At 35.5% G+C, this 23981-nt stretch overlaps 2 long non-coding RNA genes across 2 annotated transcripts in view; both read left to right on the forward strand.

Annotated features, from left to right (window-relative positions):
• Nucleotides 1-21543, forward strand: part of LOC309641461 — a 275557-nt gene extending 254014 nt beyond the window's left edge. The window contains exon 2 of the long non-coding RNA XR_014252615.1: nt 15761-21543. This is a non-coding gene — a long non-coding RNA (uncharacterized lncRNA). The remainder of the gene's footprint in view (nt 1-15760) is intronic.
• Nucleotides 1-23981, forward strand: part of LOC309641535 — a 352162-nt gene that overhangs the window by 307079 nt on the left and 21102 nt on the right. The window lies entirely within an intron of this gene.

Consider the following 23981-nt stretch of genomic DNA (forward strand, 5'->3'; position numbering starts at 1 on the left):
CGTTCCTTTTCATGGCTGAGTAATATTCCATTGTATACATGTACCACCTCTTCTTTATCCATTCATCTGTCAATGGGCATTTAGGTTGCTTCCATGACCTGGCAATTGTAAATAGTGCTGCAATGAACATTGGGGTGCATGTGTCTTTTTGAATTATGGTTTTCTCTGGGTATATGCCAGTAGTGGGATTGCTGGGTCACATGGAAATTCTATTTTTAGTTTTTTAAGGAACCTCCATACTGTTCTCCATAGTGGCTGTATCAATTTACATTCTCACCAACAGTGCAAGACACTTCCCTTTTCTCCACATCCTCTCCAGCATTTGTTGTTTGTAGATTTTCTGATGATGCCCATTCTAACTGGTGTGAGGTGATACCTCATTGTAGTTTTGATCTGCATTACTCTAATAATTAATGATGTTGAGCAGGTTTTCATGTGCTTCTTGGCCATCTGTATGTCTTCTTTGGAGAAATGTCTATTTAGGTTTTCTGCCCATTTTTTGATTAGGTTGTTTTTTTTTTTTTTTAAATATTGAGCTGCATGAGCTATTTATATATTTTGGAGGTTAATCCTTTGTCCGTTGAATGACTTTGCAAATATTTTCTCCCATTCTGAGTGTTGTCTTTTCGTCTTGTTTGTAGTTTCCTTTGTTTTGCAAAACCTTTTAAGTTTCATTAGGTCCCATTTGTTTATTTTTATTTCCATTACTCTAGGAGGTGGATCAAAAAAGATCTTGCTGTGATTTATGTCAAAGAGTGTTCTTCCTATGTTTTCCTCTAAGAGTTTTATAGTGTCCATTCTTACATTTAGGTCTCTAATCCATTTTGAGTTTATTGTTGTATATGGTGTTAAGGAGTGTTCTAATTTCATTTCATTCTTTTACATGTAGCTGTCCAGTTTTCTTAGCACCACTTATGGAAGAGACTGTCGTTTCTCCAATGTATATCCTTGCCTCTTTTGTCATAGATTAGTTGACCGTAGGTGCATGGTTTTATCTCTGGGCTTTCTATCTTGCTCCATTCATCTATACTTCTGTTTTTGTGCCAGTACCATATAGTCTTGATTACTGGAGCTTTGTAGTGTAGTCTGAAATCAGGGAGTCTGATTCCTACAGCTCCGTTTTTTTCCCTCAAGACTTCTTTGGCTCTTCGGGGTCTTTTGTGTCTCCATACACATTTTAAGATTTTTTGTTCTAGTTCTGTAAAAATTGCCATTGGTGATTTGATAGGGATTGCACTGAATCTGTAGATTGCTTTGGGGAGTATAGTCATTTTCACAATATTGATTCTTCCAAACCAAGAACATGGTATATCTCTCTATTTTTTTGTATCATCTTTAATTTCTTTCATCAGTGTCTTATAGTTTTCTGCATACAGGTTTTTGTCTCCCTAGATAGGTTTATGCCTAGGTATTTTATTCTTTTTGTTGCAGTGGTAAATGGGAGTGTTTCCTTAATTTCTCTTTCAGATTTCTCATCATTAGTGTATAGGAATGCAAGGGATCTCTGTGCATTAATTTCATATACTGCAACTTTACCAAATTCATTGATTAGCTCTACTAGTTTTCTGGTAGCATCTTTAGGATTCTCTATGCATAGTATCATGTCATATTCAAACAGTGACAGTTTTACTTCTTTTCCAATCTGATACCTTTTATTTCTTCTTCTTCTCTGATTGCCATGGCTAGGACTTCCAAATCTATGTTGAGTACTAGTGGCGAGAGTGGACATCCTTGTCTTGTTCCTGATCTTAGAGGAAATGCTTTCCCTTTTTAACCATTGAAAATGATGTTTGCTGTTTGTTTGTCATATATGGCCTTTATTATGTTGAGGTAGTTCCCTCTGTGCCCACTTTCTGGAGGGTTTTTATCATAAATCGTTGTTGAATTTTGTCAAAATCTTTTTCTGCATCTAGAGATGATCATATACATTTTAGTCTTTAATTTGTTAATATGGTGTATCACATTGATTGACTTGCATATATGGAAGAATCCTTGCATCCCTGGGATAAATCCCACTCAATCATGGTGTATGATCCTTTTAATGTGTTGTTGGATTCTGTTTGGTAGTACTTTGTTGAGAGTTTTTGCATCTATATTCATCAGTGATATTGGTCTGTAATTTTCTTTTCTTGAGGCATCTTTGTCTGGTTTAGGTATCAGGGTAATGGTGGCCTCACAGAATCAGTATGGGTGTGTTCCTTCCTCTGCAAATTTTGGAAGAGTTTGAGAAGGATAGGAGTTATCTCTTCTCTAATTGTTTGATAGAATTCACCTATGAAGCCATCTGGTCCTGGACTTTTGTTTGTTGGAAAGTTTTTAATCACAGTTTCAATTTCATTACTTGCGCTTGGTCGGTTCATATTTTTTATTTCTTCCTGGTTCAGTCTTGGAAGGTTATACCTTTCTAAGAATTTGTCCATTTATTCCAGGTTGTCCATATTTTTGGCACAGAGTTGCTTGTAGTAGTCTCTTAGGATGCTTTGTATTTCTGCAGTGTGTGTTGTAACTTCTCCTTTTTCATTTGTAATCTTATTGATTTGAGTCCTCTCCCTCTTTTTCTTGATGAGTCTGGCTAATGGTTTATCAATTTTGTTTATCTTCTCAAAGAACCAGCTTTTAGTTTTATTGATCTTTGCTATTGTTTTCTTTGTTTCTATTTCATTTATTTCTGATCTGATCTTTATGACTTCTTTCCTTCTGCTAACTTTGGGTTTTGTTTGTCCTTCTTTCTCTAGTTCCTTTAGGTGTAAGGTTAGATTCTTTATTTGAGATTTTTCTTGTTTCTTGAGGTAGGCTTGTATTGTTATAAACATCCCTCTTAGAACTGCTTTTGTTGCATCCCATAGGTTGTGGATCATCTTGATTTCGTTGTCATTTGTCTCTAGGTATTTTTTTATTTCTTCAGTGGTCTCTTGGTTATTTAGTAACGTGTTGTTTAGCCTCCTTATGTTTGTGTTTTTTACATTTTTTTCCCTGTAATTGATTTCTAATCTCATAGTATTTTGGTCAGAAAAGATGCTTGATATCATTTCAATTTTCTTAAATTTACTGAGGCTTGATTTTTGACCCAAGATGCAATCTATCCTGGAGAATGTTCCATGCGCACTTGAGAAGAAAGTGTAATCTGCTGTTTTTGGATGGAATGTCCTATAAATATCAATTATATCTATCTGGTCTATTGTGTCATTTAAAGCTTGTGTTTCCTTATTAATTTTCTGTTTGGATGATCTGTCCATTGGTGTAAGTGAGGTGTTAAAGTCCCCCACCATTTTTGTGTTACTGTCGATTTCCTATTTTATAGCTGTTAGCAGTTGCCTTATGTATTGAGGTGCTCCTATGTTGGGTGCATATACATTTATAATTGTTATATCTTCTTCTTGGATTAATCCCTTCATCGTTATGTAGTGTCCTTCCTTGTCTCTTGTAACATTCTTTATTTTAAAGTCTATTTTATCTGATATGCGTATTGCTACTCCAGCTTTCTTTTGATTTCCATTTGCATGGGATATCTTTTTCCATCCCCTTACTTTCAGTCTGTATGTGTACCTAAGTCTGAAGTGGGTCTCTTGTAGATAGCACATATATGGGTCTTGTTTTTGTATCCATTCAGCGAGCCTGTGTCTTTTGGTTGGATCATTAATCCATTCACGTTTAAGGTAATTATCAATATGTATGTTCCTATTACCATTTTCTTAATTGTAATGGGTTTTTTTTTGTAGGTCCTTTTCTTCACTTGTGTTTGCCACTTAGAAAAGTTCCTTTAGCATTTGTTGTAGAGCTGGTTTGGTGGTGCTCAATTCTCTTAGCTTTTGCTTGTCTGCAAAGCTTTTGATTTCTCCTTTGAATTTGAATGAGATCCTTGCCGGATAGAGTAATCTTGGTTGTAGGTTATTCCCTTTCATCCCTTAAATATGTCATGTCACTCCCTTCTGGCTTGTAGAGTTTCTGCTGAGAAATCAGCTGTTAACCTTATGGGAATTCCCTTGTATGTTATTTGTCTTTTTTCCCTTGTTGCTTTCAATAATTTTTCTTTGTCTTTAATTTTTGCCAATTTGAATACTATGTGTCTTGATGTGTTTCTCCTTGGGTTTATCCTGCCTAGGACTCTCTGCGCTTCCTGGACTTGGGTGGCTATTTCCTTTCCCATGTTAGGGAAGTTTTCAACTATAATCTCTTCAAATATTCTCTCGAGTCCTTTCTCTCTCTCTTCTCCTTCGGGGACCCCTATAATGTGAATGTTGTTGCATTTAATGTTGTCTCAGAGGTCTCTTAAGCTGTCTTCATTTCTTTTTTCTGTTCTGTGGCCGTGAATTCCACCATTCTGTCTTCCAGGTCACTTATCCATTCTTCTGCCTCAGTTATTCTGCTATTGATTCCTTCTAGTGTATTGTATTGTTCATCTCTGTTTGTTTGTCCTTTACTTATTCCAGGTGTTTGTTCTTTAATTCTTCTAGATCTTTGTTAAACATTTCTTGCATCTTCTCGATCTTTGCCTCCATTCTTTTTCCGAGGTCCTGGATCATCTTCACTAACATTATTCTGAATTCTTTTTCTGGAAGGTTTCCTATCTCCACTTCATTTAGTTGTTTTTCTGGGGTTTTATCTTGTTCCTTCATCTGGTACATAGCTGTCTGCCTTTTCATCCTGTCTATCTTTCTGTGGATGTGGTTTTTCTTCCTCAGGCTGCAGGATTGTAGTTCTTCTTGCTTCTGCTGTCTGCCCTCTGTTGGATGTGGCTATCTAAGAGGCTTGTGGAAGTTTCTTGATGGGATGGACTGGTGGTGGGTAGAGTTTGCTGTTGCTCTGTTGCGCAGAGCTCAATAAAACTTTAATCCGCTTGTCTGCTCATGGGTGGGGCTGGGTCCCTTCCCTGTTGGTTGTTTGGCCTGAGGTGACCCAACACTGGAGCCTACCTGGGCTCTTTGGTTGGGCTAACGGTGGACCCTGGGAGGGCTCACGCCAAGGAGTATTTCCAGAACTTCTGCTGCCAGTGTCCTTATCCTCACGCTGAGCCACAGCCAGCCTCCACCTCTGCAGGAGACCCTCCAACACCAACTGGTTGGTCTGGTTCAGTCTCCTATGGAGTCACCGCTCCTTCCCCTGGGTCCCGATGCACACACTACTTTGTGGGTGCCCTCCAAGGGTGGAGTGTCTGTTTCCCCCAGTCCTGTTGAAGTCCTGCAATCAAATCCCGCTAGCCTTCAAAATCTGATTCTCTAGGAATTCTTCCTCCCATTGCCAGATCCCTAGGTTGGGAAGACTGGCATTCGGCTCAAAATCTTCACTCCAGTGGGTGGACTTCTGTGGTATAAATGTTCTGCAGTTTCTGAGTCACCCACCCAGCAGTTATGTGATTTGATTTTATTGTAATGGTGCCCCTCTTACGGTCTCATTGTGGCTTCTCCTTTGTCTTTGGATGTGGGGTATCTTTTTCCAGTGTCTTTCTGTCAATGATTGTTCAGCAGTTAGTTGTGACTCCGGTGCTCTTGCAAGAGTGAGTGAGAGCATGTCGTTCTATTTTGCCATCTTGAAGCAACGTCTCCATGTCCAATCTTTTAATTTTGAGATAATTGTAGATGCATATGTAGTTTTAAGAAATAAACAGAGAAATCTCCTGTAATATTTACCCAATTTCTTGCAATGGCAACATCTTGCACAACTATAGTACAATATCACGACCAGGATATTAATGTTGATATTATCAAGGTACAGAATATTTTCATCACTGCAAGGATCCTTCCTGTTGCCCTTTTCAAACTATACCACTTTTATGACCCTCTTTAAACCCTAGCTACCACCAATCTGTTCTCCATTACTTTAGGCAGTCTTTTTAAGAATGTTCATTAATGAAATCATACTGTATGTAACATTTTGAGATTGACATTTTTTTTTTACTCAGCATAATTCTTTGGAGATACATACAGATTGTTGTTAGTATTAATAGTTCATTAATCCTTATTGCTGAGTAGGATTCCATGGTATGGATATTCTACAGCTTATTTAACAATTCACTGCTCCCTAAAGAATATCTTGGGTTATTTCCAGTATTTGGCAATTATGAATTAAGCTTCTTTAAACATTTTTGTACAGATTTTTGTGTGAACACAAGTTTTCATTTCTTTGGGGTAAATGTCCAAAAGTACAACTGTTCTGTCATATTGTAGTTTCATATTTAATTTTCTTATATGCTGCCAAAATGGTTTCCAGAGTGGCTTTAATGTTTGAAATTCCCATCAGCAATGAATGAGTGATCCAGTTTTTCCACATTCTTTCCAGCAAGAATTGAATATTGTTCTGACTGTTTTTTAAAAAAATTTAGCCATTGTGATAAGTGTGTAGTGATTTCTCATTGTGGCTTTAATTGTAGGAGATCTTTTCATATGCTTATTTCCATCTGTATATTCTCTGCAGTGGAATGTCTTTACATGTCTTTTGCCCATTTTATAATTGGTTTGTTTTTTAATATGAGTTTTAAAAAATATTTTATCATCATTGTTCATTTGACATTAAACAAATATGTACTGTATAATGCTATGTGCCAGACCCTGTTCTAAGGTACATTTGTGAATAAAGCATTGATCACAGCACTTATGAAATGTAGGTTCTAGCAGGGGGAGAATAATGACATATATTGAACATGTTACACAGTTCTAAGTATTACAGAAAAAAATTAGAGCAGGGAAAGGGGGATGGGGAACATGGGTGCAGGTTGAAATTTCAAACACTTTATTCATGCCTAAACACATGGATATGCAGGCACATTTGTCTTTTGAACAATAGTAAGGAAATGTAAACATTAAAAACAAGGTTACTAATGTACTGCAATGATATCCCAACTTGAAAATTGGGTTGCTGCATTTGTAGCATGTTGGAGAATTATGGGGGTTGTAATAACTAAGATTTATTGAATGTTAAGCACCAATGACTGCATTTTACATACACCACCTCATTGAATCTCCACATGAAGGTGCATTTTATATCTCTAAATGTGTTTTTTAAGTTAATTTACCCATGACCCTACAGTACTTGTTTTTTGAATGAAAAAGATATGGATACCCAAAATTTTAATAGTGGCTTAACTCTATGTGGTAGTATTAAGAATATTTCATATTTCAATATTTAAAACTTTTAAATATTACTTGTTTAATCATGTTTCATGTTATTTATAGAGTTAAATGTTTTCCTAAAATACTGAAGTATCTCTCTACAACTTCTCCTTCCATTTCATTTATGACCTCTTCCTCAGTCCATTCTCTAAAAAATATTGACCTTTGATAATCCTTTCCCAACCTTCCTCTTTACTAGATGATCTATGACTTCATTTACCATCAGTCAAAAACTGGTTGTAAGAAGAAACATTTCCAGAGACTCAGCATTTGTACATTGTTTTATAAACTTGGTCAATTCTCTACATGCCTGACCACAAAACTACAAGCTCATGAGTCCCAGGAGCTTGTCTTGAGATCCAGGCCCATATTCAACTACCTCATGGGTTCTGGGGGTTCAAAAGCAAATTCTTTTGCCTAAGGTATGGACATTAAAACATTTTGGGATTTGGGGAAAAATATAACAGGATTCATTTTGACCAACTTGATAAAAATATTGATTTTCTTGACTGTGACTCATTTAAATCTGAGTTTGAGAATCATTTGTTTAGCTATTTGGGGAAAATAATCATATATGAGACCTAGACCTAACTATTTAGTTTAGATCAAAAGCTATTGCATTTTACACTAAATCTGTTTGCCCAGTGTTTGACCAATTTTAATACAGATTTTGTTTCACCAGCAACCTTCTTTTTTCATAACTTTGGTTAATCATAAATTCCTTTTACTTATTCTCTTATGCTGTGTCCTCTTCCTTTATACATTGTTTAAGATATCATTACCCATTTCCCAGCTTGAGATAGTAGGACTTCACAAATTACATTTATACCAAGACTAAATATTCCATGATTTGGTTTGTAATCAGACCATTATTTTAATGCCTGGATTTTTTTTTTTTTAGTGGCTCATGTTTCTACATCTTGCTTTTATCTCCCTTAATCTAGAAATACTTAGTTTCCTATACAAAGACAAGGTGTTCCATACCTCTTCTTATTCTTGTCATCAATTGTCAAATTGAGTCATCTCTCCATAAAAGCCTTACTATGAATTTCCCTACAAATGTCAATATTAGGCTATGAAAGTTTGGAAATTTTTCTAAGATTAATCATCTGTTACATGGCAGAACATGCTTTTCAACCAAAGAGTCTGATTCCCAACCACAGGTTCTCTCTACTTTGTTACACTACCACAGGATAATTAAGAGATGAGATTTGTCCACCTGCCTCTATGAGCCAATATATATGGGTTTCAAATACTAATTTGGTGCTAAGATAACATTGGGAACATAGTGAGATGGATAAAACTCTATTTCACAGAGCTTATGTCAAGGATAGCACTGTATGTTTTGGAAGAAATACTTGATAAACCATTTGCAGTGCTTTCAGAAATGGGTGAACAAATGTGGGACTATGGTTAAATTATGCAGGGCAAGGGAAAAGATTCCATCGTTAGTCCTCCTACATCACTTATCCCACACACAGAATTCAGCCGCTTTTGTAAATTAGTAGTGAACAAATATTATAGAGTATCAGTTTGGAAGGGTAAAGGGTGATTTGCTTACTGCGACTGACATCTGTCTGAGTGTGCCCTGTACTCAGCTCTGCACTTTGTAGATTATGAGAAATTCCCATCTGAAAAAATCAATCCACATCTACACCTCTGCTAAAGCATTTTTCCCCACAAGGTATAAATCTATCTTAAATAGCTAAAGTTTCAGAGAAATGGAAATCATGATATAAGCCTACAGTTAATATTTTAGCAAATACAGAAGGAAACCTGAAGACAGTTTCTTGATCACAAGAGGAAAAGTCAAACAAACCAAAAGTTGAAATTTTTTGGCCAAATTGAAATTTTAAAATAAAATTGAAAACAAACAGATTACCAGTAATATGGTGTATGGTGTATGTTTAATGTTCTGCAAAAGATGGTTCCTGTAAGCTTGATTAAGAGTGCTACAGGCTTAAAGATTGCATTTATGAGTTGGATGGTGGCATTAAGAATGCCTTGACTTCTTCCAGGATGCTAAGAACATAAATATTGGAGTGTAATCCACTTTCAAAGATTTATGAAAATAGTAAAAACATGATCAGACATTGGGGGAAATCTTCCAGACTAGACTTTCTTCTCTATCACAAGTTTCCACAGCAAATCAGGAAAATGTAGAAAATGTGGCAGTATTCCTACCTCAGAAGACTAGCCTGAGGAGTAATAAAAACAAAAATATTGCAATGTTAATTGTGGACAAAGCCAAGATTTAATTTTGGTATTAGAAATAGGTCACCCTAAACATACAAGGACACATTTAAATTCACTGACAGATAGTCAAATGTAGAAATATTAAAGAAATCTCATTAGCACATTTGTAAGATTAGGAGGAAATTCTGAGCATATGTATAAATATATATAATATCACTGGAGCAGGCTTGAATATTCAGTCAAAAAGTAAAAGACCATTTTTGAAATTTTAGCCCAAAGTCTTTTATAAGTAAAATATTGAACTTAGTAATCCACTCGTAGAAACCTGAAATGAATACTACCACAGCAATCATAATACTGTCCTATGTTCTCATTTTCTATTTTAGTAATAATATTTTCAGTCACAAGAGTCAGGTTGATGCCCTCAAGTGAAACCGACCATTGAAATAATTGCATAGATAATTTAGACTAAACATATTTTCCTTTACCTGAGACGTCCATGTCATTGAGATTTCTTTTGATTGGAATCATGTGAATGCTATCCACCTTCTCAAAACATAAGCATTATTTGCACATTTAATGGTTAACAACAGCATCTGGAAAAGCCTCCTCTGTGGAGGTATTTATTCATTTCCATATTTTAAAAGGGATTTGAGAAAGAATAAATTCTGTATTTCATGCTACATTTCCAAAGTATATTGTGACACGAAACTAGAAGCTAACAGTTTTGCTACAGACGTTTGCCCAGTGACATTTAACCAGTTATAAGTGAAAACATACTTATGGTGAATCATCATAATGAATGATGATAGAAATTCTGGTAAATATGATCATTCTATTTCCCAAGGTGTGGTTTCACAATTTAACACAAGATAGTAAGCATAAGCACAATAATTTGATTACTCATTTTACTAGTTGGAATTCTCCTTAGATCGATTTCTAACAGGATTTGGATTACTTTGACTCCATTGCTCTATAAGTCTTCACTCTCAATAACTATTTCAATGTTGGTAATGAAAGTATTTAGGTATTCACACTTGCACCATTCCTTGAAATCTTGCCCATTAGTTTGCTTGAACCTCATAAAATATTAACTTGTGTTGTGTGCAGTAAGGAGACCAATAAAACACCAATGTGTGGTGACTAAACCATTAAAAAATGTCCTAGCACCCCTTCTATAATATTCTGTAACATATAGGAATTTCAGATTTGTCTGTTTTTAACAAGTATGAAATATTCTTGGTTCTTAATATACCTTCTTCACACTCTTTGAGAGAGAAATTGCCCATACATGCAAGAAAAAAAAACAAAACAAAACACTGGATTCTGGTTTACTAATTTATTTTAAGAAATAAATTTGGAGAAAATTCTGCTTATTTCACTTCCTTACCTTATCTTTTAGTAATCAACAGGTGATTCCCATTAGCAGCCAAAGAACTAAAACAGTGTTCCATTAATCTTCAATGCCTAAGAAATAAAAGACTCTCCATCAAAGTGTATAAACAGAAAATCAATGCATGTTAAACCAACTTTCTAAGGTACAGCTTCTCTTAGATACCAAATTTGGATAGGGAAAAACAGAATTATCCTTGAACAAGATGAAAAACTACAAAATATAGAATTGAAGGATTTCTATTTAAAACTCAAATTAGTCTGCTAATTATGGCAACATTACCAAACTAAACTGAAACCAGTGAAGTAAAGGGAGGAATCTATTTATAACCAAACCAAACTAAACCAAACCAAACCAAAACAAAACAAAACAAAAAAACCTAGAATTAGCAGGCAAAAATCATAGTGGTTTTCTACTTGTACCACCATCTTTTGCTCGAGAGATTGATGGGTCCCCTCTTCTGAGTGAGCCAAAACAAAAAACAAAAAATAAAGAAAGAATACACCCAAATATATGAATCTGAAGCTGAGTGGTAAGCAAGTTTCCAGGAAAACCTAGTCAATATCTCATGGTCATTTCAAACTTTCTATGAAAGTGTTCAAATGCAGATTCCACTTGATGAATAGAATTCAATACCAGTTTGAAAACAGGTATATATCTAATTGGGCACTTTGCGGTGATTGAATAGACCCAAATTGCCAATGTCTCTGAAAGGAGAAAGGTAAATAAAGAGAACATAACCATTGTCGTTGACTATACATGCTGTGATTGGATTATCTTGTACCCAGTTTCAGACCTTGAAGCACTGAAAGTATGAAGAATCCTTGAGAGAGAGAGGAAAGTAAGTGATAGCTTTAACTTTTAAAATGCAAAGCATGACTTTTTCAAATTGCTTACCAGCTCCCAGTCCTCATTACTGCCTACCTCCCTCCCCCTTATTCTAGTTCGAATGTCAGCCATGCTCCTCTTGCCCAGCTGTTTTAGGTAAGTAAATGTTTTAATGCCTGTTGGATCTCTCTAATATGCAGAAGAATAAAACAGAAAAACAACTTAAAAATAAGCAACCACACCTTTAAAAATCATTTTTTTGTGACAAAGTATCTCTATAAGTTTGTATTCAATATATGAATTGCTTTAGATTTAAGCATTGAGTCATTTCATATTTTAACGCAGTCACCAACTCACTATTAAATCTTGATATTAAAGGAGTACCTCAATTTCACCACCTGTTTACATACTTTGACACTGGACAGGGAGTGAGTTATGGGAGTAAATGTATATAAAGAGTTCTGAGACCCTTTAGTAAAAAAAAAATATAGATATATGAAGTATATTGTAGATATTGGAAAAAAAACAATGCAAATGTCCCATTTCTGTAATAATTGACAGGTTGATAAGCTAAACCATAATTTTAGCTTCATTCAAATTTGCAATAAAAATGAGATCCAATCTAGATACTCTTAAATAGAATATGTAGAGCTTCAGTGGTAAAGATGTTCTTAGAGTTCCCCTTTTTATATGATATTTGAGAGATCACATAGCATACTCAGTGGCATTGATTCTGGGAGAACTCAATTTCTACACATCATTCAACTCTTCATCAAGGTTACAAGAAAGGTGGAAAAATAGATCAAAAGAGACTAAAGGAAGTTGATAGCTTGGCATAAAATGCCACACAGCTATCCACTTAGGGCATAAGTCAGTATAGTTGTGCATTGTTCATTCCCCTTGTTAAACAAGAAAGAAGAGAGAAACCTCAAGTTAGGAGATTTCAGAACATTCATATCTTTTATAACTTCTCTTTGTAAATCTTTATGGAAAAATGTGTTTTTTATTAAAATATGAACATTTTAATTTCAAATGCACAAATTATTCCTTTAAACAAAATGATCCTTATACCCAAACATTTGTAAATGTCACTGCTTAAAGGCTAAGAATGTTGCTATGATCTTGCTCACCTATAGAATATTCTCCGAGTCAAGAGTTCAGAGTAAGACGTGCATACCTGTCTTGACTTAAGAGGTCTATAGAGAATTGGATCAACGGTATACCAAGGTCTCCACTGCAGACCAAGTATTGCTTTGGCAAACTTTCACAGCTTTGGGTCCTAGCTTATAACTTTCTGTAAAAACCTGGAGTAGAATAGGAATGTAAGTACTCATATTCTTTTATCTAAGTCTTTTTTATTATATTATTAATTCTATTATGACATCAAACTGTATGAAAGCTTTTACTTTTTTTTTGGTCCTATTTAAACTAACAGATTGGTTAATTACTACTGTAGCAATAATAATCACACTATTTTTTCATTTCTGCATTTTTTTGAAATTAGGTTTCAAATGAATGTTCCTCATTTGATAAAGATAATTAAATCTGGAATAAGTGTAATAAATCAGTGTGCCTGTCATGTTGATTAAATAGAGATTTTCGGTATGTATTCGCTTTCTATTGCTGCTGTGACAAATCACCATGAACATATGGCTTGACACGACACAAATGCATTATCTTATAGTTCTTTAGGTCAGACTTCTGATGTAGTTCTTACTGACCTAAGATACAGGTATCAGCAGAGCTGTATTCCTTTCTGGAGACTCTAGGACAAAATCTCTTTCCTTGCTTTTGCCAACTTCTAGAGGTCTGCATTACCTGGCTTGTGGCCCCCTTTTAGATCTTCAAAGCTAGCAACATAAGGTCAAGTTCTTCTCATGCTGCCATGTTTCTGTTTCTCTGAAGTCAAGGAAGTTTCTTGCTTTTAAGAATTTGTGTGATTAGATTGGACCCACTTGGATAATCCAGGATAATCTCCCCATCTCAAACTTCTTAACTTTAGTCATATATGCAAGTCCCTTTTGCCATGTAAAGTAACATATTCACAGGTTCTGGGAATTAATGCATGGATCATTATTCTTTCTACTACATAATAATGGTCAAATTTTGTCTGAACATTATATTGATCTTTTAAATAATCAGCAGTGTCATGATCATGCAGCCTACCTTCGTTCCTAACCGTGTATTTGAAAACTTCTTTGACCACAATTATGTTAAGAACTTCCCAACATTTCCAAAGTAATTCCAGGCCTCTTAAAGTAAAAAAAGAACCTCTATTATTTAAATACTTCAGCTTTGAGCTTTTTCAATTTCAATAAGAATAAACAAATGGATAAATACTATTATTTTGGAAAACAAGCATATTATCAGGACGTATTTAAGCATTACAAAAAGAGAAGGACTGGGTTTTAGCCTGGAAATGTCATGCACTGTGTCATCTTCAGCATGTCTCTTAAGCTCTTCAGGCAGTAGTTCCTCACACACGATATGAGTAAATTGGATTATGTGATCTCTTAAAAACTCTTGAATTACAAAATTCTATAATTTCATCATTTCATGAATATGATTAGTTCTTAAAATCTATGGGAATTAAAAGCTACAGCCAAATGTTTTAAAGATCATTGATGGCGAATTCTGAAATAATTAGAGGAAAAAAAATCCAGAACCAAGAATTAATACATGATAAATTTTAGCAAAATGGGTGTATAAGTCATCTATATAGGATAAAGACCAGTTATTTGGTTACTATTAATTTTGATTAATTACAATTAAATAGCCATTCTGAAGAAAATTTGGGATCTATATCCAGCATTAAACTCTTTGAAAAATATATATTTAGACAAATTTTTGCCTGTTGATTGGCCAAAAAAAACTAAAAGAAGATAGTTTATTTAAGAAAAAATATCTTTAAAAATTGATTGTAGATGGAAAGGAGGTTTTGTAACAAAGATAGGGAGCTGAGACATTCCAGGAATATTGCACATTAGGCTGTAGCAAGATTAATATTAGTTGAAATGTTTAAAATCATTTTGATATAACTAATAACTGGTCTTGACAATTTCTTTTGGCAAAATATTCCAATGTTATATCTAAGAATAAGAGCACTAGACCAGAATCCTAGCCTACTTGATAAAACCTCATTCTGTGTCCTGAAACAAAATTCCTTTGTGATTTCCACTGAACATTTTTTCTTTACTTCCTGATGTTCTCTAGGCTGCCCGGTGACAGTTACGTTAGAAACCAGAAACAGTGAGTTATGTGAGGTGAAATTATGTGACTTAGTGTATAAATTCAAGAATATTTATTCAGAATGTCTTTAGTTACAAGTTCCACACAGAGCCAGATCTATTCTTTTTTTTTTTTTTTTTTTTTAACACAACAACTCTGCTTTTATAGAGAGATTCGATGTGGGAAAGGAGCTTATCTGACATCAGAAGGAAATGCTTTAAACGCATCACATCTGCTGGTTTGACTGTCAAATCTTGACAGCTGGAGAGGTAGGAAGGTAGACAGGAGAGAACACACCAAAGTTACGGGCCTGCTGAGTCCTCGGCTCTAACCATAATACACTTCGTACTGCCCTGGGTCCAGGGATATGTTCTAACACCCTCTCAGTCACTTACGGTCCAGAGACAGACCAAGTGTAAATTCACAATTACCAGCAAGTGTACCAAAATAAGGCAGAGTTAAGAAACTGAAACGCGAGCCCTACCTGCTCTTTTTCTTCTTCATCGACAGAATCACCTGATTTTGCTTTTTCAGGGTCTTCCTCAGGTTTCTGTTTGGCAGGGCTGTCACACACAGTAAGGCCAACTGGTAGCTCAGCCAGACCCTACATTTGCAGTGGGCACAAAACAACTTATATTCCTCCATACCAAGAGTACCCTCTGTTTGGATAGATTCAGGGCCTGGACACCCTCTTCCCTCCAAGGAGAAGCCCTTTTTGCCAGGACACTAAAACAAGCTTCGAGCTTAATGTTACTTTGGATGACAGGTTTAGAATACCACCGTTTTGCAAACCCTAAGAAATAATGGATCTAGACTTTGATCAACAGCTGCTAGAATCACCGAAGAGACATTACATGCCTCTGATGGACAGCCCCATACCGTCAATGAAGTCGCACAAAATAAAGCTGGAATCTGATTGGGACTCTAGACCTAACTACCAGTTGATAGAAAACTGGAGACAAGGGAACACATTCGCCACCGAAACGATGCAGTCAGCCAGACCTAGAAGCTATTAGACAAAAGACTTATTTTCTTTAAAGAAATGGCAAGAAAATAAGGAATCTATCACTTGAAAGGCTTAAGGAACAAATCAACCAAACCCTGTTATACAAGGGGAGGTATGAACACTGCTATATATTTGTTAGTAAGGAACTGTTACACTTTGTAAGGCATGTTTTGTCTTCTTCAAAAGACTGTTTTCTAGATGTTAGCAATTATAGCAAAATATGAATAAAAAACTTGTCAGAGAAAGAGACCTTGTCATCTAGAAATATCGTATTTGTGGATGACATGTCCGATTTGTTTCAAAGTAATCCAACTGGGGGGACATGGGTGTGTATGGAGTTGTAATCCATTTGGAATAATTTTCACTTGGAGCATATGGTGGTATAGATGAAACAACAGCCAGGAACTGTTAACTGTTGATACTGGGTGATAGGTACACAGGGGTTCATTTTACTATCCTTGGTATTTTGTGTATGTACATTTGAAGTTTCCTATGCTAAGAGTAAAAATGGATGAGGTCTTCAGAAATGCTGTTCATGAGTGTCTAAAAACAGAATATCAAAAGGAAAACCTAAGCAATGTGGAAGTTAGAATTACTAAGTTACATCCTACTAATTCTATATGTGTTTTACCAAAAACAGTGGGGCCTAAAATGGGGGCTGTCCATTCATTATATACTGACCCCCTTGTGAAATGAGATGTGATGGTGGTCTGCCTGGTAGTTTGCCTTGTAATCCTGGGGCTACATGAGACTTCAGCTGCTTACAGAAAAGAAACAAAAAAGCCACTATGAATAAAGAGTTCACAGCCAAGGTACAGTTCTTCAGCATTAGCAGACTGGTGCACAGACCAGGTTCTGAGGATTAAATATCCTTCTCTTCTTATTCTAAGCAACCACCGTCTTCATAAAGTCATCAAATTAGCACCTGCCAGTTTGCTAGGCCATTTTAACACAAGCTCTTGTATGAAGGGCCCAACCCTGAGACGGACAAGGAAACAGAGCCTCTGCTTATTTTGTCAAACAATGAAGTGGCCAAGCACCTGACTTGAGCTCAAGTCCCAGGCTCTTATTTTTAAATTCCAGAAGGGTTACTCTGACTACAAGCGGGGAAGGAGTCTAAGAATAAATGTTTAGCTTCCACAGGCATGTCACTTACAAGTCATAAATATCAGCAGCTCCTGTTTTCTTATACCTCATAAATTCAACCACATTGGGGGATCTAATGCTCTATAACTTGGTCGAAGACAAAAATTTAAAGTATATATCTAAGCTAGTTAGAAGTATACACAAGAGGGAATTCCACGGCGGTCCAGTGAAGACTCGGCACTCTCACTGCCGAGGGCCCGGGCTCGATCCCCGGTTGGAGAACTAAGATTGTACAAGCCGAGCAACACAGCCACCCCCCACCCCCCAAAAAATAAAAAAAAGATACACAAAAAACAAGTACTGCCGGTGGAGGGGTTGTGTGTGGGGGGAACAGATAGACCCTATGGCACCAAGTCTGTCCTCCCCTTAGGCGGTACCAGACTCCAACGAGGTCAAACGAGTCAAGTGCTCTTACATTTTGTTTCTCCATCGTACTTGCTTCTCCTGGGCATGCAAAGTTTGCAAACAGGTTTGGGGGACTTCTTTTTCTCTGCTATTTCCACTCTGTGCTCCTCACCACTTGTCCGGCTCCCGTTTTCTAGACATCCATTCACTTCCCGACTGAAAGCATGAGCTCCGTTCTCCAAGGACAAATCTTTTCTGTTAAACTATCTCTTTCCAAATCTTTGAGCCTCTAAGCCATAAATCCTCACTAAGAGATTCTGCCAAAGCACTTGCACCCAGGTCACCAATGAACGTGTTGCAGTTCAGAGTGATGCGCCTCAAGCCAGCCATACAGTCAAGATCAGGTCTCCTGGAATGAAGACTCTCAGCCCAGGTTTCTTCATGCTTTCTGGTAGTCTGATACTTTAAGATCTTGGCCATGTGATCTGCTCCCTGCCATGTCAGATTACACCCCGTGAAGTTTACTGTCTTAAGAGTGGTAGAGTTCTTTACACCTTGACAAATAACCCTCCAGACCACTACTGGACACAGGGAAGAAGTTGGCCGCGCTGTCGCAGCGCAGCTTCACCGGTCATCATGGCCCGAGCGCGGCCTCGGGGACGCTGGCTGTGGACACGGTGCCCACACTCGCCTGGGGGCCCCGGCTCGCCTCCCGGCCCCTCGGGCTCCCGCCGTCCGGCGGCTGCGGCCCTGCCGCGTGCATAGGACCCGCGTCGCAGCCAGAAGACGCAGGGCCACGGGCCCCAGTTAGGCAGACCCCTCCATGCCGCGGTCACTTTGGCGCCGGCCTCCGCCAGATCTATTCTTAACACTTGGTAAGGTTGTGATATCCTAGTGCTAACAACAATGTGATAATTTCCCTCAGGTATTTCATAACACTTATTTTCCTTTAAATCTATCTCGGATCTTGATTGGCTTTCACCTTAAAGAACACAGGTGTAAACTGTACTTCAGCAGCCATGTTAATCCAGTTTAACCTTATGAGACAGGTAGTGTTCCGTTCTGGACATTTTTTAACTTGTCATATATTACCTTACATTTGTATTTAAATACTTATATTTTGGTTATATTTGTCCTAATTTTGCTAAAGGCTATGACTCTGCTCTTACGTCTAAATGTTTTGTTAGTCTCTAAACAAGTATTTTTTAATGTAATCAGTTCCCAATATGGACAGCTTAGTTAAAAAGTATCTTTAATAGAGTACTATTAAAACACTAGAGTTGGAGATAACATTTCATATGGAATAGTGGAGTGAGGCCTCCATAAATCTACTTCTCACTAAAAGCAACAGAAAATTGGTAAAAACTGGCAAAATCAACTTTTTCAAACTCTGGAAGTTAGCCAAAGACTTGTAAAAATATGAGGAGTGTTTATTCAAGAAAAACTGCTGACTTTTGGTAAGAGCAACAGGGTTTGTGGCATTATAACTTTACCTCTTCCCATTACATTCTCCTCAGCCTTGCAAAACTTGAAAACCAGCAGCTTCACAACCATAGTAACTGTGAAAACCAGAAGCTCTGTAACTACTGGAAGGGGAAAACCAGGTTTGGACCTCAAAAGGTCTATCCTTAGAGCATTGTCACTATTTGATCTATTTGACAGCTCCCTGGAAAAACCCCATTTATATCATGTTGTCCTTATTTTACCTGATTAGGAATTTCCCTAAATGAAGAAAATATGTATCCCCAAAGTGTTTGTGGAAAACTTTCAGCAAAAATTGTTTAACATGGGAGCTGCCTAAGGCTGCAGTATCAGTTTAGATTAAATAAGAACTTGGCTAAAAATTTAAAAGGAAGATCTGGGGAACAAGATGTCCATAGGGGTTTTGAAAAGCTCTGACATATTTCTGGAGTTCTAAAAGTTCATACACATATGCAGGGCTGGGTGCATGTCCAGGAAAAGACTGAGAAGGTCTCAATCTCTCACCACTAACAGATTTTGAGGTCTTGCCCAAGTAAGAAGTAAAGAATATGTGAGGCTGTAAAATTCCTGAGTGTTGATGGTAAGTCCCAACAAATAGAGCTTCTCAATAAAGAGTGAAAGACTTATTGGTTCAAGGAAATTAAGGAAATCTCTGACCAATCATTAATTGATCACTAAGTTAACTAAGGAGAAATTTCAGTGACTACATGCTACAGGAAATGCAAACTTTACAGAATTAGCTCAAGAAAATCATTAACTAACTAAACATGAGCTACAGTATTAGCAACAAAAACAACAACAAAATAGCCACAGCATCAATCAAACCCTGGGAGCAGGGTTTGATTTCCAGAGTTGCCACATTACAATATCTCAAAGGTCTAAAATGTCCAGCTTTTGGCTAAAAAAAAATGAAATTCATAAACAAGAAAGTATGGCCCATACATTGGGAAAAAATGAGTATACAGAAACTGTCCCAGAAGGCGTCTAGATGTTGAACTTCATAAACAAAGACTTTAAATCACTCATTATAAATATGAAGAAATAACTAAAATAAACTACGTCTAAAGAATTAAAATGAATTATAACAACAATGTCTCACTAATGTTATATATCAATAGATAGAAATTATAAAAGAAGAAGCAAATAGAAATCCTAGAGTTGAAAAGTACAATAAATAAAATGAAAAAGTCATTAGAGGAATTCAACAGAAGATTTGGGCTGGCACAAGAAAGAACCAATGAACTTGAAGTCAGGTCAATTGAAATTATCTAGTTTGAGGAACAGCAAGAAAAAAAAAAAAAAAAGAAGGATAAAAATTAGAGTCTCAAGTCTTTTTGGCATACCAGCAATTGTACTAACCTATGTATAACAGGAGTATGAGAAGAAGACAAGTGAAAAAAAAAAAAAAGGAGAAGAAAAAATTTGAGGAAATACTGACTGAAAATTTCCCAAATTTGATCATAAAAAAAAAATAAAATAATTATTCTCCATATCCAAGAAGCTCAACAAACCACAAATACATTAAACATTAGAACAACAACACCATGGCACATTATAGTCAAGCTGTCAGTAACCAAAGATGGAGCATCTTGAAAACAGCAAGAAAAAATGGCACACCAGGTACAGAAGATCTTTAATAAGATCTTTCACTGACTTTTCATCAGAAAACATGGAGGCTAGAGGCAGTAGGGTGGCATTCAAAATGTTGAAATAAAAAGACTGTCAACCACGAATTCTATATCCAGAAAAACTATACTTCACAATGATAGACATAAACAGAGACTGTGTCACTAGCAAACCTGTCTTATGAGAAACACTAAGGGGAGGCCTTTAGGATAAATTGTAAGGGCACTAGATGGTAACTCAAATCTGCACAAAGCAAAAAAGAACCCAGTAGGGTTAACAATATTGGTAAATATGAATTAAAGTATAAATGTATTTTTTGTTTATAACTCTTTTCTTCTCTTATTTAAAACTCAAGTGGAGCAAAGCAATATTTATAAAACTTTGTTAAAAAAAAACTTTGTTGATAAGCTTAAAATGTTTTATACATTTTAAGGGGATGAGGATGGGGGTGAGGGTTGTGAGGAACGGGGTGAGATCAGAGCTTTATTGGAGTAGAGTTTCTGTATACTGTTGAAATTGTCAGTATTAATTTAATGTAGCTTGTTTTAAATTAGGTTGCTAACTTAATCTTCAGGCAAACAGTAAGAAAACAACTAAAAATATTGTAAATGTAACAACAAGGAGATTACATGGTACACTAGAAAATATCTATTGAACAAAAAATAAGGCCGTGATGAGGGGTAGATAGAGAATGTAAACTGTGGAAAACAATTAGCAAAATGACTGATGTGAAGCCTTATTTATCAGTAATTGTATTAAATGTAAAGTCATTAGACATTCCAATTAAAACACAGAGATTGGCAGAAAGGACAAGAATTCATGATCCAACGTGTACATATATAACAACCATACTTGAGATACAAATAAAAATAAAATGATTGCAAATTAAAATAGACTCACAGACATAGAAAACAAACTTATGGTTACCAAAGAGGAGAAGGAGGGAGAAAGGGACAAATTAAGATTATGGGATTAACAGATAGACACTACCATACATAAAATAGATAAACAACAAGGATTTACTGTATAACACAAGGAATTATATTCAATATCTCATAATAACCTATGATGGAATATAATCTGAAAAAAATAACTGAATCATTTTGCTGTACACCTGAAAATAACACAATATTGTAAATTAACTTTACTTCAAAAAAAAATCACCAAAAAAAAAGAAGAAAAGAAAAGATTGGAAAAAGATATAGTCAAAGTAAAAATTGACAGAATTGAATAGAAATAGAAAATTCAACAATAACAGTTAGAGACTCAATTAATCCACTTTTAATAATGGATAGTACAACAAAGCTTAAAATCAGTAAGAATATTATAAAATATCTAGACCAACAAAGTTATAGAAGACTCCACCCAACAAAAACAGAACATGCATCCTTCTTAAATGCACATAGAAAGTTCTCTAGGACTGATTATATGCCAGGCCATAAAACAAGCCTCAATAACTTTAAAAGTTTTGGAAACATACAAAGCATATTCTCTGAACACATGGAATTTAACTAAAAATCGATAATAGGAGAAAATCTTGGGAGTTCACATGTATATGGAAATTAAACAACATACTCTAAAATAACCAATCAAAGAAGAAATCACAAATTTGAAAATACTTTGACATGAACAAAACCAAAAATTCAACATATCAAAACATATAAGGTGCTACAAAACCAGTGCTTAAAAGGAAAAGTAGAACAGTAAATGCCTATAATTAAAAAGAAAAAAAGATATTAATCAACAAACTAAAAAACCATCTTAAAAACTGGGGTGGGAGGAAGCAAACTAAATATAAAGAAATCAGAATAAAGGAGATATTGGAGCAAGAATTTACAACATAGAGAATAGAAAAACAATAGATAAAATCAATAAGTCCAAAAAGTTGTTCTTTGTAGCATTAATAAGTTGATCAACTTTTAACTAGACTAAGAAAAAGAAAGATTCAAATTAATAAAATCAATATTAAAAGAGGGGACCTCACTGCTTTTCTTTAAAAAAAAAGTTTTTGAAAGAAATACTTTGAACAGCCATATGCCAACAAATAAAATAACTTAGATGAAATGGAAACATTCCAAAAAACATACAAAAAACAAAAATTGACTCAGGAAGAAAGCAAAAATCTGAATAGACTTAAATCAAGTAAGGAGATTGAACAAGAAATTTGAACATTTCCCACAGGAAGAGCCAAGGCCCAGAGCACATCACTGATGAGTTCTATCAAACATTTAAAGAATAATGAATACCATACTTTCAAATACACTTCCAAAGAAGAAGAAGAGGAGGAGAAGGTGGGGAGAGGAGGACTGGGACTGAGTACTTCTCAACTAATTATTAGTTTGATAGCAAAATCAGGCAAATACATCACAAGAAATGAACACTAGACAGATAAAATATTTCTTATGAATAGCAACACAAAATTCCTCAACAGAATACTAGCAAATAAAATCTAGCAACATATAAAAAACATTAACCACCAAGACCAAAAGGGAATTATCCCAGGAATGCAATAATTCAAGGTGGTTTCAACTTCCAAAAAAAAATCAATCAATACATGGAACCATATGTGGTGGGTGCAATGGTGGCCCCTCCAAAAAATATGTCCATATCTCAGAACATGTGAATGTAATATTATTTGGCAAAAAGGATCTTTACATCAAGCCAAAGAGTTTATGGTATGTTGTTATTGCAATCTTAGGAAAATAATACACCATATTAAGATAATAAAGAATAAACCTCACATGGTGGTTTCAATAGACACATAAAAAGTGTTTGAGAGTATGCCACATCCTTTTATAGAAAAAAACACTCCTCAATCAAGGAAGAGAAGGGAACTCCTTCACCCTGATAAAAAGCATCATAAAAAATATCGACATATGCACACTACCAAATGTACAATAGTTAGCTAGTGGGAAGCAGCTGCATAGCACAGGGAGTTCAGCTCGGTGCTTTGCAATGACCTAGAGGAGTGGGATATGGAGGGTGAGAGAGAGGCTCAAGAGGAAGGGGATATGGGGATATATGTATGTCTATGGCTGATTCACTTTGTTGTACAACAGAAACTAACACAGTATTGTGAAGCAATTATACTCCAATAAAGATCTATTAAAAAAAAAACAAAACATATAGCTAACATCATACCTAATAGTGAAAGACTGAATGTTTTCTTCCTAAGTTCATGAACAAGATAAAGACATCTGCTCTGATCACTTCTATTTAACATATACTGTAGGTTTTAGTCATAGGAATTAGACAAGAAAAATAAAGAGGTAAAGCTATCTTTATTTTCAGGTGACACAATTTGTATATAGAAAATCCTAATAAATTCGCTAAAAAAACTATTAGAACTAATAAACAAGCCCAGCAAAATTGCAAGGTACAAGATCATTGTACAAAAATCAATTTTATATCTACACACTAACAATGAACAATTCAAAAATAAAACTAAGTCAAAATAAAATATTTAGCAATCCATTCAATAAAAGAAGTTTAAGACTTGTACATTAAAAACTATAAAAAAGTTTAAAAAATTAAAGATCTAAATAAATGAAAGATCATGCCACATTTATGGATCAAAGATTTAATATCATTAAGATGAAATTATTTCCCAAATCAATCTACAGAT

This window comes from Balaenoptera physalus (genome assembly GCF_965194825.1).
Source record: "Balaenoptera physalus genome assembly, chromosome: 1".
Classification (NCBI taxonomy): Eukaryota; Metazoa; Chordata; class Mammalia; order Artiodactyla; family Balaenopteridae; genus Balaenoptera; species Balaenoptera physalus.